Consider the following 14,856-nt stretch of genomic DNA (forward strand, 5'->3'; position numbering starts at 1 on the left):
GAACAGCGGAGTTTGTATGGACCGAAGTGCATGCCTGAGCTTGTGTTTTGGATTAAGCTGTGTTGCTTTGACATTGTGGAAAATAGAATAATAGAAACAAAATGTATTAGACTTTTTACCCGTTATTATCAATCTAAATTAATCTCATTTTTTAATTTAACTTAATTTCGTTTTTCTTTATTTAAATTTCGTTTAATTTCTTTATTTAAATTTCGTTTAATTTCTTTATTTAAATTTCGTTTTTCTTTATTTAAATTTCGTTTAATTTCTTTATTTAAATTTCGTTTTTCTTTATTTAAATTTCGTTTTTCTTTATTTAAATTTCGTTTAATTTCTTTATTTAAATTTCGTTTAATTTCTTTATTTAAATTTCGTTTTTCTTTATTTAAATTTCGTTTAATTTCTTTATTTAAATTTCATTTTTCTTTATTTAAATTTCGTTTTTCTTTATTTAAATCTACCCTTTACTGTGTCAGTAATTTTGTTAGTCAGAAAAATATTAGACTACCTTAAAAGTATTGCTTAATTTAACAGACCTGTGTGTGCGTTTTATATCACTAACAGTGTCCATTCTCGGACGCGTTCTCTGCCCGCGTGAGGTGCGCCGCTTCCTGCTCGCGCTGTTCTGTAGTTTACTAAAAGTGTATTAATTCTGAACGTGTTGCGTCTCCATCTGGCTACTTTTAATGCAAAATGGCCCTAGGCTATATAAAGTGTTATAATTACATAAATTATTGGAATATTGCTTTATGTTGTAACGTAGCAGAATGAGCTTTAACACTGTGTCTACACCGGACGCGGCTGTTATTTTTTTGCCACTTTTGCCAGTTCTTTGTAACAGCTTTTAGGTGCTTTATTGGCATTGCCATCCTTACATAAATCACTGCACGCTGCATTTTTTTAAATATTAATTTATCGGCCGTTATAAATGCCGATACCGATAGTTAGGAAAATGCCTAATATCGGCCGATAATATCGGCCTGCCGATATATCGGTCGGGCTCTAGTGTGTATCACTGATATTAGTAATATAGCTACTGATGTCTCGATGAAAATGTTTAAGAATCAATATCAGTTTTGTAAAAATGAGAATCGATTCAAATAAAAAAAATCTATATTTTTTTACCCAGCCCTAATAAATAAGGTAACAGTTTTACTTGCATATATGATTTAGTCAATCAAGAGCAATCAACAAGTCTCTCTCTCTCTCGTCAGTTAACGTTGATAAGCTGCATTATGTCGTTTGACTTTCTTTGCCATTTACATCTGTCTGAGGTATGTGTTATGTAATCTTGTTAAAATGGATTTCATAAAATTGGTATCGAAAAAAGTATCGTTAGGAACCGGTATCGAAACTGAGGTATCGAAAATGGCACCGGATCGAAAGATTTTGAACAATGGCCAGCCCTATCGATACCGGTATCAGTGCATCCCTAATAATTATTATTATTATCAAATTATGATTAAATATATTATACCCACATATACCTATATTATTAATTATATTATAATTATTATTAAAGCTATTATCAGAACCTCACCTGTATCTAGTCAGTTAGCAAATACATGGAGGTTCATATATGAAGTCTTCCGCTTCACCACTCTCCCAGTCGTCTTGCTCATCTACTCCTTGGCAGTGCACTTGTTGGGAGTCAGGATTAATCCTGACTAAAAACCTATGAACATGAGTATAGGAGTTAGGGGATGGGACAATATGTACACATTAATGAATAACTGTAAGTGCAGTGAGCAATGTAGAATCATACATAAAGGCCAGCTGACAGAGGCATTTCACATCTCAACAGGAGTTAGTGAAGGCTGTCTACTTTCTCGATTACCATTCCTCTTCGAAGGTCGACTAGATCATGCGGCCGACTAGATCATGCGTCAAGCCACTGACAACAGGCGCAATGGGATTCAATGGACCCCATTTACACAACTGGACGACAATATTCTCTGACTTAAGTATCTGCACCCGATGGTCAAATTACAATTATTCTGTGTTGTTATGCGTGATAATAAATGGATGATCGTAACCTTCAACAGCAGATTCGGCGACGGTTGATGCGCGCATCTTTAATGGTAACATAATACACTGATTAATGAGCGCTGATTTTAAATTAACATTTCTTTAAAACAAAATTTATATGACAGACTTTCCTTTTCTTAATGGCATAAACAAGCTTTACTCCCAACTGTAATGTCATTGTTTGAACAGGCAAGCACACACATCACTTTTGAAGAAAAAATTAAAATTGAGAATGCAGTGCATCGCGATGCATTGTGATATCGAATTGAACTGAATCGATGACATAATCGTAATCGAACCGAACCGTGAGACCAGTGTCGGTTCACACCCCTGATTTTAAAGGGAGAAGATGATTTTGAACAGCTTTTCAATTGTCAATTTGCTTTTACACTGCAATAAAACTATTTAAGATAAAAAATACCTCTGAACAAACTCCAGTGTTGTGCTGGCTTCCACCTGATACTCTAGGTTGAATACATAGTAACAGGCGAAGAGAGCGGCCAAGGCAGTGGTGCAGTCCGCCATGTGAGTAGGTGGGATTACGACCCTCCCCTCGATCGACCGACAGCATCCATTTTTTTGCAGTCAGGATTGTCTCTCCTTAGTAAAGACAATAGTCATCACAAAAATTATATTTCATAGCAATACATTCTATAAACCTTTGTGTTGTCATTATCATCGTCAAAGGTGGTCTCAAAAGTGTGATCTAGTAGTTCACTGTCTGATGACATGGAGGCACAGGTGATACTAGTACTGGTAGAACTTTGGCTAATACGTGGAGAACTAGATTTCCGATTCAAGTGCGAGGCAAAGGTTGAACGGACACGGAAATGTTTTAAACAATTAATATAAGGACATGACACTTTTGTGCCATCTTTAATAACTTATGCCAATGAAGATGTTCATGTAAGCTTGGAAAATTTGCTGACACATAACGTTAGTTACAACCTTCAACAGAGCAAGCCAAATCAACTCCATCAATTTTCCTTTTAAGTCCTGGTTTAACGTTAGCTTTCCACAGCCTGACAAGGGTGTGGTACTGAATTATTATTATTTTTTTAACTTAACTTTTACTCCTAGTAGTGATGATAAATGTACTTACTAATTTTCTGGAAGTCCCGATAAGCAGTTGGTGAAGGATCCGCGATTCCAAGATGGAAACTCCGGTAGAGGCCACGGGTGGGAAAAATACATTAACGTTAAAGGCTGTGAAAACGTCTCCGTCGGAGCTCTCACGGAAACGTTTTCGCTGAATTCCTCTCAGGCAAAAAGTGAAAGATATCAACACAAAGACGAAAACAAAATAAATAGCAGCTACAACCACAAGACAAAGCCATGTGTAAAGAAACGTAAATTTAAATAATAGTCTGTTATTAACGGCTGTGAAAACGTCTCCGTCGGAGCTCTTACTGAAACGTTTTCGCTGAATTCCTCTCAGGCAAAAAGTGAAAGAAATCAACACAAAGACGAAAACAAAATAAATACAGCCACAAGACAAAGCCGTGTGTAAAGAAACGTAAATTTGAGAATTAACGGAGCTTTTCTGTCACTGACGACGAGTCATAAATTCAAGTGCTGCTTCTTTCGCGCTTTTTTCCAACAGATTCTAGAACTTTCTAGACTGGGTAAACCCCGCCCACTCTGCCGGCGCTTTGATTTCACCCTATGATTTCGCCCTGCACCTCAGAAACAGCTCTGGAAACATGCACGTTTATCTCTCCTGCTTCTGAAGAAAAAATATATAACACTGATTTTTGTAAAATAAAAATCCCATGGTACGTATTTATGAGTTAACCAGACATCCCCAATTTTGGCAAGTAATGCACATGACATAGCCTACCCAAAATAAAAGTCATTCTGAATAGACACATTAGAAAGCTTGAGAGTTTTGGCTCAAGTTCAAAACTCAAAATTAATCATATGTTATTAATATTGAGATATATAAGCTCAAAAATAAAAACAACAAATATTAAGAATATATTTATTAAATGTATAAAAATATTAATATTTTAATATTAATATACATAATTATGTGAATATACTATTGCAACTTATAACCAATGGTCATGCTTCATTTCAAATCTGAGGATGACATCTCAAAAAATTATGTTTATGAAGCCTATATTGTTAGACCATGTCAGGGGAGACTTTGGAGAAGTTTAAGATAAGGCTTATCAAATATTTTATTGCCCTGTTAACACCCATTTACACACAAACACCCATTTACAGTCACAAAACAAACAAACAAAAAATATTATTGGAATCTTATGTGAATTCTTAAAAAAAAAAAATATTGTATGGAATAGAAAGCTCCTGCAGCAGGTGCATCAGAGTACAAGTTACATTACACATTTTAATTTATTAATATTACACTTTGACTTAAAGCTCACCATCGAGTATTTATATCATATTCCGGTAATGAATTCTGAACAACAATAATCTGGGGGCCGTCCATGTGAAATGGGTACAAAGAAAGATATGATAAAAAAAGGAAAATTACAGTAGTTTACTTTACTATTTACAGTACTATAGTGGCTAAATTGTGATTTTTTTACAGTAATGATTTGACTACTGTGATTTCAACTGTAATGCTTGGACTACTGTGATTTTTACGGTCTTACTGTAAACTTTACAATATTCTACTGTAAAAATCTTATACAGTAATGTTACTGTGAAATCTACAGTAAATAACTGTAGATTTCACAGCCATTTTTTACAGTGTATATTAAAGAGTCGATCGGAACGCCATACAGAGAATTGTATCTGTCAGGCTACAACACGTCAATTCATCCACTTCTCCCGAAATATATTAAAGTGGCTGGTGAAGTGTGAGAAGAATAGAGTCCATTTTATAGTTACCTACACCTAAACACGTTATCAATTTATAATTGAGAGGATTGTTATCGCCGCTTCCATAGACATCAGTAGGCCTATGTATTTTACAAACTATAAATGTTGTTTTGCTATAGTATACTTATGTGTAGGCTATTTAAATGTCTGAAACCTAAAATAAAGCGTGTGTGGCTGAAAACCACCATCTCTCTGGCTCAGCGCCAGCCAACGCGCGAATGCAAATTTGAATTTAGAAGTTGATGATCACGCGATCTGAAAATTAAGCACACCAGTGTGAACGATCGTACGCGTCAAAGGACTAACTAGCGATCACATGCGGTGATTATGCTTCTTACGTCCGTTTCGGAGAACCAGAGGGCAGATATTTCAATCGACAGGCATTTAAGTGGCACCGAAATCTGCGTTTTGATTCGTCCGGTTACATACCGGTTACTTAAGTAACGGTTCCATATCGGTACCCGGTTTCATTACCCAACCCTACTCAGGATAGCCACCTCTCACTATAGCCAAAAAAACATAAACCATAATTTAGTAACATTACCATTACAGTCCTTTCTGACCCAGAATTCAATAAGCTGTTTCCCCCCGCATACGCCTCTTTGCAAAGCTTATATTAGGCTACATTCTGACAGGTCTACAAAAGCCAGAAACAACACATTGTTTGCATCTCCCCATCTTATTATTCTTATTGTTAAATACAAACAATAGCATCTTCTGCTGCTGTTTAGAAATTATAGTATCTATTCTACTTCCTCCTCATACATCACTGACTGGGTGAGCCAAGTTACTAAACACCAAATCAATAACGTGTACACTGTTTGTGTGATTTTCTTTCAGTAACTGGTCTTTTTTTATTTTATTAAATTTGTCAAATTGTTCATTTGAAATAAACTTGTTGGGGCGGTTTCCCGGACAGGGTTTAAATTAAGACAGGAGTAGGCCTTAATCTAGAATAGTTAATCGTGTCTTAAAAAATGGCTTTCTGTAACACAGATTAAGTACGGATTAGTTACACCTGGACTATGGAGTCCGGAACTAAAATAAACCAGATTAATTTAAAACCAACTGTGATAATCTGAATTAGCATGATAGAGGTTGCCTATAAAACATGGAATGAACCAAGAAAAGCTTAAAATTGCATGGAACTGAGAAGAGGAAACAATGGAACAAGGAAACAATGGAATCAGAAAAAGACTGCAATCAAAAAAAAAATTACTAAACAAGAGAAAATTATTTTAAGCAAGCTAAATAAACTGCATACACCAGCTATGGAATAAAAGAAAAGAAATGCTGGAAGTCTGTTTGTAAATATTATGACAATTTAAAATGACTGTTTTTTATTTTAATATATTTTAAACTGTAATTTATTCCTGTGATCAAAGCTGAATTTTCAGCATCATTACTCCAGTCTTCAGTGTCACATGATCCTTCAGAAATCATTCTAATATGATGATTTGATGCTCAAAAAACATTCATTATTATTATCAATGTTGAAAACAGTTGTGTACAAATTTTCAAAATTATTCAAAAACAAAATGAATAGAAAGTTCAAAAGAACAGCATTTATTTAAAATAGAATATTTTCTAACATTATAAAAGTCTTTACTGTAACTTTTGATCAGTTTAACTCATCCTTGATGAATAAAAGTATTGATTTATTTTATTTCTTTCCCCCAAAAATAAAATTACAATTCTTACTGACCACAAACTTTTGAACGGTAGTGTTTAATGTTACAAAAGCTTTAGATTTCAGATAAATGCTGTTCTTTTGAACTTTCTATTCATCAAAGAGTTTTGAAAAAAATGTACACAACTGTTTTCAACACTGATAATAATCATAAATGTTTCTTGATCATCAAATCTTCATATTAGAATGATTTCTGAAGGATCATGTGACACTGAAGACTGGAGTAATGATGCTGAAAATTCAGCTTTGATCACAGGAATAAATTACACTTTACTATATATTCACATAGAAAACAGCTGTTTTAAATTGGAATAATATTTCACAATATTACTGTTTTACAGAAGATACTTCTTTTAAAAACATTAAAAATCTTACTGACCCCAAACTTTTGAACGGTAGTGTGTGTGTATATATATATGTGTGTGTGTGTGTGTGTGTGTATCCAAGTAATACACGTGTCCACTTTGAAACACAATGTTAATCTGAAGTTAAACCTGCCTCCTGGTAGGTTTAATTTAAGCCTCGATTTAGTCCTGGAGTAACTCTAGTCTTCCTCCAGGAAATCATCTTATTAAACTCTGGACTAAACTAAATCTAGGACTATTTAAAGCCTTGACCGAGAAAGCAGATTTCTGTTAATCTGGTTTAAAGGGCAATTTTAGTCTAGGATTAGGCTTAATCTCTGTTCTGGAAACCGCCCCGTTGTATTTTAGTTGAGGTATAATTTCTCACAGAGAACTAACTGGTAACACTTTAAAATAAGGTTTCATTTTTTTAACATTAGTTAATGCATAAAACAATAGTTAACTAACATGAACTACCCACAAGAAAAAAAACATTTGTTACTGTATTTGTTAATCTTTGTTAACGTTAGTTGATAAACACACACCTGTTTTTTGTTTGTTAATGTTAGTTCACATTGCATTAAATAATGTATTACTATGTTAACATTAACAAAGATTAATAAATGCTGTAGAAGTGCAGTTCATGTTAACTAATGTAGTTCACTAATGTTAACTAATGAAATCTTATTGTAAAGTGTTACTGTAAGGCCATCGATTGGTCCAATGAGGGTTTCCAATAATACAGGGAAGGGTTCTCTGTGTTACTGTCTTTTCTCGAGGCAAAGTATTTTTTTTATTAAATGCAATACATTTGAATATGAATATGTTTCTCATTATTTCATCTGACTCCATAAATGAAAAGGTTTTAATGATATCTGTGCATCATTAAATGTGAGCGAATGTTTGACTATTATTTTTAACTCTTTAATGAAAATAAGGTCAAAGTCAGTTAGAATAATCAAATGTAACAATTTATTATGTCAGGTAAATGTATCATGCCAATTACATAATCAATTCAAAGATAATCAATACAAAACATCAAAAGCTCTGGATTAAAGAGAAAAGATGTGAACCCGACATTAAAATACACTAGTGCAAAATGCCCATGCAAAATCAGTTTTTGTGTGTGTTTTTAGTAATTGTTGGTTTGGTGCCCGTGAAAGAGACTGTGAACGCACTGAATTCAGGGAGCAGGCTTGGTTACTACAAATGATGGCCGTGAATAAAATATAATATTCAGAAGTAAACAGTGTAGCTGACAGAGTATGTCAGAATGTTTATTTTTAAACCACAACCTTCTAAGTGCTTCTTTTACTGGTATTTTTAATGATATCTTTTGCATTTCTCATCCAAACAACGTCAAACTTGGCACTGCACTTACTCGTGAGTCGTGCCCGTAGCGAGACACCTGTCGAGTTTGAAATCCATCGGACTAACGGTTCGAGAGATATGCGAATAACAGACACACAGACGTTGGGGGAGGGGGGATGGGGGGGTTGTATTTAAATCTTTAAATCTATGCATTACAACCCCCCCAATATTTATACCATGATCACATGAAAAATATGCAGACCCAAACTTCAACCCCCCCAATGTTCAAACCAAATCTACACCCTTGCAAGCAGTATGAGGATAGTCCACCCAAAACATGAGCATTCTCTCATCATTTACTCTCCTTCATGCCATCCCAGATGTATATGACTTTCTTCTTGACATAAACATAGACAAATATATTTAAGGAAATAATCCATCTCTGTGAGTCCATAATACAAGTGTATTGTAACCCATGTACGTAAGATTTTTAATAGTTAAAACAGTTTACATTATTAGTATTTCTTTTATCTAGCCTTTGTTTGACTTCAGAAGGCATTGATTCATCCACTGAGGTCGCATGGATTACCGTCACGCTCACTGTGTGTGGTTTAAAGCGTCTTTAGGACTCGCAGAGATGGATTACTTTCCTTACAATCTTAATTCGTGTTTATCTGTAGAAAGAAAGTAAAATGCATCTGGGACAGCATGAGGGTGAGCAAAATAAGAGAGAATTGTATTTTTGGGTGAACTATCCCCTCAACATTCATATGCTATTGGTATGATAATCCAAGATCAGCATAGATTAATAAGAATAAAGTGAAACCTCTTGTGTACTTGTGAACTGTGTTTGTTTTAATCTAGAGGAAATTGAAATATTTGCTAGTTTATATTAAAATAAATCAGGTGTCTGAAGATCAAGATCCCAGTCATTCAAAGGTGATGTGTCTGAACAGAGGAAGATTATTGTCTGAAAGGGACAGTGGATCTCTGGTACTATCACTCCATCCTCTGTGTCAGCATCAGAATTTTGTTTATGGAAATGTTGCTCCACTCCCTGGAAAATGAGAGAGGAAATGTATTATAATCTAACAATACAAACTGCTTTGAACTCCCCATACAGTAACACTTTGCAGACTTAAAATATTTATTATATTTATATTTAAGGGATTTTACAGTACTAAATATTTACCTCGGAGTCAAGCAGCATTTATGATCTGTAATACTGTTGTGTAACCAGTAGATGGCTGTATTGCCCTATATATAAACATATGGATGCGTATTCCCTAGTTGCTGGATGTTTTCAGTCATAATTACTTGCGTGTATTAAGTTTTTAATTTGGACATATATTTATTATTAAAGACTATTAAAGATTTAACATTTGTCAAAGAAATGTTCATTTGAAGTGCACTTTTTTCATTATTAGTCAAATATGGACACAGAAAAAGCAATTTGTTACTCATACTAGATAGATATAATAGCTTTATCAGTCATCTTTATCACACAAAAGTAATCAGAATAAATATTGCAACCAGGGCGATACTTCAAAATAATTGAGTGTTTACATATTACGAACAGAGACGTGGTCTGTGGTCAAGTCGTGTCTCTCCTCTTTCAAAAACTTTGCATCGCAAATTAATCAGCAATTGAGAAATTCAGGTTTAAATAGCTTTATTGGCATGGTAAAAAAGGCTTTACATTGCCAAAGTTAAATCAGGCAGTGATTGACAGCGCTCTCGTCCTATGGCATCAGTCATTGACTGATACAGTACAGATAGGCTACTGTACAGTACTCTAGCTCAATGTTGTTTGGGGTGGCTGTGGGGAAATATGATCTAATCGAAGCAAATATGATCTAATCGAAGACTGTAACCGAATGTAGATAAACAAGTCATGTAACGTTAATGATTGGGCTAACAGTTAAATCAAGACAACACAGCTCAGCTGTATAATGTTATGGGCTCTCACTGAGCTCTAAAATGCCTCTCCACCTGAAAAAAGCCAGTACTGTATTATAAATAGTATTAGTATAACGTTAGTATTAAAAACAAAACAAAAATCAGACTTACCACGAGTAGGCTAACGTTATCCAGTATCCTCCTGATATAGCGACGATGACTAATGATAAATATCATTCGTCTGTACTACCTTCTATAAGAGATCATCAACAATATAGTGTAGCAGCAAATAAATACAGATATAAAGTTAATATCACTAAAATGAAATAGAAAGCTGCGATTACAGACGCTCACATCCACACATAAACACACCACTGACGTCTTCACTTCCATGTCACGAAGCTATCAATCAAAAGCTCAGTAACCAATGAGAACACACTGCTACTAGCCCCGCCCCCACGAGAGAAATGTGTCAGAACGGCGAACGAAAACTCAGGGAGCGTAAACGAAAACTTCAGAAGCGTAAATGAAAACTCTGGAAGCGCATTTGTAAGTTCAGATCAGCGATTGAAATATGAGAAACAGTTAGCAAAACATGCAGTGTATTAAAAACGAAGTCAAAAAAATTGCCTGCGATTTATTCTTTTTCAGTTTTAGAGATAATTTATTTAGTTTCAATTTATATTTTCATTAGTTTCTTGAAAAGCTACGTTCATTTTTATTGGCACAAGAATAGCTCCATAGGTTTTAGGTACTATGAAAGTAGCTTGGCTTGAATCGGTGTTCGTCGCCATGGTATCTTACCACGCTGCACGGCTAACCTGCTCCGGGTCAGGTTGTTCTGGATTCAAGATCTCAGACTGAAGTTTGACCAATCAGCTAAGAGCAAAGAAACATATAGGTGACGTAACTTATTCCCAGTGTCTGTTGCAATGACTTCACCTTTTCTTCCAAATCCGGTGGACATCTCAGCGCAAATTGTTTGACGAGCACTTCGTAGAGAAAGAGTTTTTAGCATGACAAAATCCCCTTGCCTTTCCTGATAGTTATTTCTATGAAAGATACAGATTTTCCGCGGAAGCAATGTCTTATCTTTGCGAACTTCTTGAGCCGCACATAAAGAATTTAACACTTCGAATTCATGCACTTACTGTACCGCAAATATTGCGTTGCGTTTTTTTGCAAGTGGTACATTCTTGCACGATGACGCACAGAAGCTAGGGGAAAACACGGTTTGTCGAACCATTCGCAAGGTCGCTCTGCAGGAGTACATGAAGTTTCATTAATAGTGTTCCCCGGACATTTATCGACCATGTCCTTAAAAGAGGGTTTTTATAAAATTGCCGGTATATTGATAGGGTGACATCACATGAACATTTTTTTTTTTTTTTTTTCAAAAAGCAAATTTCACAAATGTACTATACAAAATAATACATGTTAAGAATTATTTTAAATCTTTTTTATTATTATTCTGTTAATCTTATGATAGGATTCCCTAGAGTCATTGCAACATGTCTATTGCTCCAATCTCCACTGCTCTAGGGGAACATGAGGCAGATTATGTTAATAGGAAGTCCTATCACAGCCTTAATGTTCAGGTAGAGATGATGTGAATATGTGAGATGATTATTTTCTGTGAGATGAATCTTTAAATTAATAGTAACATTAACAGATATAACAATGATCTACTAAACATTTCATCTGCAGATGACTTGTGGTCATGAATGTATGATCACAAGTTTGCCTGGCTCCAGTGCTTGTCTCACAAATTTTCCGTGAGTCTTTGTTGTGTCAGCACTTTGAGGAAAGCAAGTTAAATTTGGTACAGTACAAAACACTGTTAATTTGAACTGAGATAGAAAAACCTACACAATAACGCCCTATCATGACCCTCAGCAGGGCCACAGCACCGCTTCAATGTGGCCCTCAGTAAAACCAGAGTGAAGATAGAGATGACCTTTGGCATCCTAAAGGCACATTTCAACTGTGTTCGGCACTTCAGAGTCACCAGAGCGGACCACCCGGTGCAGATGTAGATGCAATCACCATACAATATTACACTTACAAAAGCACATTGAAACTGCAGATAGGTCTCAAACTGTTTTATTGGTTTTGTGGGATGGGAGGGAGAAAGAGAGCAAGACAAAGTTGCATTAATAAATATTCATACTAAAGTGTTACTTGGTTAAATAAGTTCACATACTGAGATCAGTTTTATCCAGCTGTTTGATCTCCATTTTTTTTTTTTTTTTTGGAGCCTCCTCAGCTCAGTCCAGCTCCTTTAGTGAACAGTCTAGTTCAAGTCTCCTTTAGTGTGCAGTCTAGTTCAAGACTCCTTTTGTACAGGGCCCTGACTGAGTCTGTTTCCACCTGAAACATAATTCCACCACAAACATGATCATTACAAGTTTTCTGGAGGCTCATCAAATCACAAAAAGTTCCTTGACTTCCTACAAACACAGGACTGACTGTAATTTAAATCCTTACCTTGTTCACATTTCTTCTGAAGGCCATTGAGGTAGAGGCCTCAGTTTCTGGGGCAGGTTGTGAAAAATCCTACAATAAAAGAGATGTGTAAGGGCCAGTCCCTTTTTTATGCCACACATTCAAATGTTTGCCATAATAAAAAGCCCAGTGCATTCACATCAGCAACTGTCTGAAAACACACAGACAGAGTGTCTTCATCATTTCTTCACATATATTTTTATACTTTGTCTTAATCTGCTGCCAAGAACATTTGGAGTTGGGGTTGCATCTAAAAATCTAAAAATCAATGAATATTAATCTTTCTTAGTACATACATGCACATTTTCTATTATAAAAATAGGCTATAGGCTATATTACACATATAATTTTACATAAATATAGAACGTATTTGTTTAACTTACACATAAACAATCAGCAATCTTTCTCCAACAGTCTTCTCTTGCTTTGGCAGCAGAGACCGTATTGTTTTGAGCTTGAAATACATATTTAAATTCATCGTAATTCTGAATGATTATCTCTTGCTCCTCCGCGGAAAAATATATCGCTCTCGCTCTACCCGCGATTGGTTGTTCAGTGTCGACGTCGCTCTTTTATGTGCACGCGCGCGTGGAGTAATCATAGCTTAAGGATCAAAGCCTGAGTTGACAGAGAAAGTTGATGAGCTGCATCATGGTACCAATAAAGCCTGATTGCATCGGTTTGGTTTTGTCAACTCAAAACTAATCCTGTAACCCCGAGTTTGTTCAGCTACCTTCATGGTACAGGCCCCAGAATGAAATATAATATTCAGAAGTAAACAGCATAGCTGACTTACAGATTCAGTTAACATCCACAAATGAATAAGCGCGTCGATTCAGGGAGCAATGCAAAGTGCCCGTGCAAAATCAGTTTTTGTGAACTGATCGCCGTCAAAAAAGTTCAGGAGATATTTCTTAGCGATGGCTGATTTCAACAGTTTCAATATGATAAAAAATAACTTTTATATTGATTCAATGGATTAATTGAATTTTTTTTTTTTTAAAGTGTCATGAATTTATTGCATTTTTGGGAAAAAATAATCCATTTTTATAATAAATCTTTGAAAATCAAAATCTGGATTTGAATTTTTTTATGTTATTATAACCTAAAGATGCTATGTGAAAGTTTGAAACAGAAAATAGTGGTTTTCATCTTGCCACTTTCTTGGTAAAGAAAACACATTTTTACTCAAATTAATCAAAATGGATTTATCACGTTCTGGAACCAAACTATAATATTCAGAAGTAAACAGTGTAGCTGACAGAGTGTTTATTTTTAAACCACAACCTTCTTGGGGCTTCTTTGACTGATACAACCCTCTAATGTCAGAATGTTTATTTTTAAACCACAACCTTCTAAAAATGATATATTTAACGATATCTTTTGCATTTCTCATCCAAACAACGTCAAACGTGGCACTGCACTTACTCGTGCCCGTAGCAAGACACCTGTCGAGTTTGAAATCAATCGGACTAACGGTTCGTGAGATATGCGAATAACAGACATACAGACACACAGACATACAGACAGACAGACAGATGTTTCTGTAATTTATAGATAGACTAGTGCAAAATGCCTGTGCAAAATCAGTTTTTGTGTGTGTTTTTAGTAATTGTTGGTTTGGTGTGTTTGAGTGCTCATTGTTACAATTACACAGCAAAAGTTCAGTGACTTTTTTTATTTGTGCATGGTAGAAAGCACACAGTGAACTCCGAGAAAACGCTATGCTCGAGCAAACAGTTTGTGAATAGGCAACTACAAATGATGCCCGTGAAAGAGACTGTGAATGCATTGAATAAGATATGTTTAGTTGGTGAATAGCATAGGCTACTATTACACAGTAGCGATAACGTTAAGCGCACCAGAATGAAATATAATATTCAGAAGTAAACAACATAGCTGACTTATAGATTCAGTTTACATCCACAAATGAATAAGCACGTTGATTCAGGGAGCAGTGCAAAGTGCCCGTGCAAAATCAGTTTTTGTGAGCTGATCGCAGTCAAAAAATATTTCTTAGCGATGGCTGATTTCAACAGTTTCAATATGATAAAAAATAACTTTTATATTGATTCAATGGATTAATTGCATTATGAAAGAAAAGTGTCATGAATTTATTGCAATTTTGGGAAAAAATAATCAGTTTTTATAATAAATCTTTGAAAATCAAAATCTGGATTTGAATTTTTTATGTTATTATAACCTAAAGATGCAAGTTTGAAACAGAAA

The 14,856-nt window shown here is 35.0% G+C and overlaps 1 protein-coding gene across 3 annotated transcripts in view; it reads left to right on the forward strand.

Moving 5' to 3' along the window:
• Positions 1–14,856, forward strand: part of LOC311083630 (uncharacterized protein) — a 131,191-nt gene that overhangs the window by 107,412 nt on the left and 8,923 nt on the right. The window lies entirely within an intron of this gene.

The sequence above is a fragment of the Abramis brama genome, assembly GCF_963993115.1.
Source record: "Abramis brama genome assembly, chromosome: 5".
In the NCBI taxonomy this organism is placed as follows: domain Eukaryota; kingdom Metazoa; phylum Chordata; class Actinopteri; order Cypriniformes; family Leuciscidae; genus Abramis; species Abramis brama.